Genomic DNA, 4,310 nt, shown 5'->3' with positions numbered 1-4,310 from the left:
GAGTAAGGCCCCAAGAGGCAGAATCACTTGCCCAAGACACATGGCTAATAAATGGCAGAATTTGGACCAGAATTCCAATTTCACTCATTCGAGTCCAGAACTCTCTTTCTAGCATGCCATCTGATGTTAACATCAGCGTAGATACCCCTCCTCAGATGTGTTCACCTGACCGGATCCTTGTAAATGTCCGAGGCGCTGGTTCGGGGCCGTCCCCCCGTCTGTGCGTGGGCTGCTGGCAGCTCATGCCAGCACAGATGCGTGCTGGAACCAGTCAGCGGCTCTGGACTTTACTGCACAGTATCTGGGGAGTCTACATTCTCCTGAACCTCTGATTTTTTTCCCCTCTGAATCCATGTTTTTTAGGCTGCTTAGAGAAGGTCAAAGGGAAGGGTTTGGGAAATAAGACTTCCTCATTGACTACTGCCCCAATTGGGGAAGACCAGCTCAGTGAATCGTCCATCAGTATCCGCTGGCTCCGAAGGACCGTTGTAGGTATTCTCAGACCAGCCACTCAGCAAATCTGGAGCTTTCTGCTGTTACAGAATTTCTCTGCTCAAAGTTCTCACTGAGTTTGCCGCATAGCAATGTGCTCTGCTGGATTAGGAGTACACAGGTTCAAAGCCCAGTGTCATGGCTTGTCCAGCTCCGGTCTGGGGAAGCTGCCTCCGGGCCTGGCTGGTTCTCCTGACAGTTCCCTTCTTCAGTGAACAAGTACAAGGTAGGGTTTCCAGTTGTGACAGATGTTGGCTTGTTTCTAACTCTTGTTCAAATTCTTTTAAGGAAAAGCACCACCCATTCTCTCTGACCAACTTAAAAAGAGAGAGAGAGAGAGATGAAAAGATCTCAGCATGAAAAACAGCAAAAAGCAGATGACAGTCTAAGCTCTCGAACGCTCAGCTGGGGTGCCCAGAAGCAGCGTGATCTTTCTTTAATGATTGCAGAGCACCATGTGTGTGTGATCAGAGTAGACTGTGTGATCTTAAACAGCCCAGGTGTCACGTGGGGAAGCTTCTAGTTCTTGGCTAAATAGACTTTCTGGTTTGAAATTCGCATCCTATCCCGAAAAGCAGGACCGTGTATGGGGAGGTTGGCGGCAGCTTGGGCTGTCATTTGAGGCAAGCACTGCTCTTTGTCCCCTGACCCCAGTGCATTGGAAAGCTTTTTGGATTTGGGAACCAACTGATTCTGAATTCTCTCTAATCAAGGGGAATCCGAGGAAGCATTGAGTAGGAAAAACTTGGTTGAAAATGCAGCCCGTGTCAGCAAAGGAATGAATTCGAAACAGACTGGGAAAACGTCCCGTCCAGTCAGTAACACGCCAGAAAGTTGCAGACCCCAGAGCAGAGGATGGTCCGGGTGTCACCACACCTTTGTTGCAGGCAGTCATGAGAGGGATAGACGGCCACTGTGACTTGTGGCCCCAGGCTCTATTTACTTCTGTGAAAGCAGGCAGACAGGTGAAGTTCTGTGGTCCGTCGGTTACCCTACCTTGGCATTTCATGAACTAGCCAGGTTTCCAGAAATAATCTGGAGATTAATATTGAATTGCCAAATCCTCCCACCTGTAGACCAGTAAAGACGTGGAATCCACCCGGTCTCCTCCCATCCTCGTTTCATACAGAAAGGGGAATGTTAGTACGGCAGTAGACCACAATCTAAGAATGAAGTCCTGTCAACTGCAGAAATTCAATTTTAAGAAAGAGTCCCTACATTGTCTCTCTTTCAAAAGTTCTCATTTTGCTGTGGACCTCTGAAAATATCTGCACTGACCTGCCTTCGGGAAATCACTGCTGTACGCTGGGCAACACTATACAACAAATTCTTACTGCCTATGACCTTAGTATGGCTTTGTTCCGAGCTCAGACTAACTTTATACGTGCTTGATGTTCTTTAATATTCTGGTGGCGTGTTGATTAGTCCTGGCTGGAACCTTGCTCACTAGCTTTGGTGGAGGCTGCTGGTATTATCATAATCATTCATTCATAAATATATACAATTGCTCTAACTCAGTAATACTTGCCGAGATTCAGTTTCTGATTCAACACCCAATTCCGTATCACAAGAGTGGAGTCCTGGAATGCCCCACTGTTTCTAGAAGCTCCCACCTTCCATCCAGTGTACGAGGCCTGAGTTTCTAAAGGCCTACAGCTAGGCTGGCACACTGAGGTGTCACAAAAAAACTCTTTATAAGGAATTACTTTGGCGGTCGTTTGACGTTCTGTCACTAGCTAGAAGATTCTGAGAAAATCATTTAAACTCTGGATCTCAGTTTTCTAGCATGTAAAATGGAAATAATGCCACCAGCCACATTCTAGAAACTGTGAGTTACTGGATATTCTCAGAGCCTCAGTGTTCTTAATCTGAGTGAACGTGTGACTAAATAATTAAGATTTTTTTGGTTTTGTTTTGTTTTTCATTTCCAAATGTTGCTAGCATTTGCCAGTGGAATTCACCACACACCAACACTTACTGGAAGTCGAGGATGGGTCAGGCACTGTGCTGCGTCTCAAGACACAAGGAAAATACATTATTATTATTCATTAGATTGTGTTTAAAAGGTCATGCTTCCCTTATTTGTAGTTGGTTTGTTCATTCATTCATTCACTCATTTGTTTATTTAGCAAACATGGACACACCCAGGCTATGTGCTAGAGAGAGAAAATAAGATAAAGTTGCTAACCTCAAGAAGCTTGAAACTCCTTTTAAAGAGTTTGTCATTTAAAAAAAAGTGTATCCCCTTTTTTTGTGCCATAAGGCACAAAAGGCACATTTTATAAAACCCAAGCAGAAATTGCAAAATGAGTATTTGTCTGTAGGTCCTGAATATGGGCTTATTGGAGAATGATTCTCTCTCCACTCACCCTCTCTCTGCCTCTCTTTTTACCTCTACTATTCAGGGAAACCCTGTTTTTGCTAAAGTAAGGTTGAAGTTATTCAATTCAATAAAAGTGACAGTGAAATCCAAATAACAAAATCTAATGTGATTTCGGGGCATCAAAACCCAAACAACATTTAGAGTATGCCCAGCCCCTGGATCAATGCAGTTCACCGAAATGATTATTCAGTAACCCCCTCCTCTCAAAATACCTCATCCAGTAACAACAACAATAAATAAAAAGAAAAGGAGAAAAGAAGACAACTCCCCTTAAGGGTATAAGTTATTTTAATTTGCTTTCTGTAATGACAAAATTGAGTAAACACTTACCAAATAGCTATATTGTTTTGCACTGCATAGACCTAGCCTTTGTTTGCTAGGTAAAATTTCTTGCAGTGGATGAGGCTAAGAAGTTACTCTTGCTGTGAATAGAATGGTGTGTTTTCAAAGTCTTAGTCAAATTCAATTGTTTGCAATTTTAAAACTGAAAGGTTTTGTCTATGCTGTCTTTTTTATTCAGGAACAATTTCAAAGGCATATTACCCATGGGTAAGTTACTGTCCCCAAACCAAAATTATGGGGTCTTCAGGCAACTCTGACTTCATCAAACCCTTGGCATTGTACTGCTTCATGATGGACACTACATAAATATTTGTTTAATAAACAAATACATGAATTCAGTTAATGAATTAAATTAGCGATTCTATCATCTTGCACGTATATATTGCTTTACACTTTGTTAAGTGCATTCACATTTATTCTCATAATAATACTTCGAATAAAGAAGAAATTAATTCAGCATGTTGAATTCTACTTGAAAGGTTTGAGGTCCCCGAAGATGTCCTTGGCCTGAAGTGAAAACTATAGTAGAAATATGCTAGGAAGTGTGAATAATCAGATAAACGAAACAGAAATGATAAAATGTATACAAAACGCTTAATACACAACATAAAAATAAACTAGAAGGGAAAGGAATGGTTTAAAAGATTATGCTACCATTACTTTTATACGATCTGGGGCAGAGTCGATGCCTGAACCAGAATTCCGCCTGAGTAATGTTTATTTCATATGTGTGAGCACGTGTGTGCGCAGACGCACGCGCAGGTATGCACGCTGTAGGTTTTCTAGTCTCCCTAGAAACATAACCAGCAAAACAAGAGAACCTCACTGCAGGGAGCCAAGATGGCAGCCTTTCACGTAGCTGGACAGTAGAGTCTTTTATTTTTTCCCCCCATTGGCGCTATGGCCCTGACCCAGCCGAATGTTAGCTAAGTCGTCGTGGGCAGCGCTCCCAGATAATCTAAGGATCCCAACTGGCCCTTTCATGCAATTCTCCTGGGGGAGAGAAAGGCTTCCTTGAGGAATGAGAGGCAAAAAACACAGAGCAGCTCAAGTTCTCAGACACTTCAGCTCCCGTTTTGTCCCAAGAGCTCTG

This window comes from Ursus maritimus, unplaced genomic scaffold (genome assembly GCF_017311325.1).
Source record: "Ursus maritimus isolate PB19 unplaced genomic scaffold, ASM1731132v1 scaffold_1, whole genome shotgun sequence".
Classification (NCBI taxonomy): Eukaryota; Metazoa; Chordata; class Mammalia; order Carnivora; family Ursidae; genus Ursus; species Ursus maritimus.
This window is presented reverse-complemented; position numbering follows the sequence as displayed.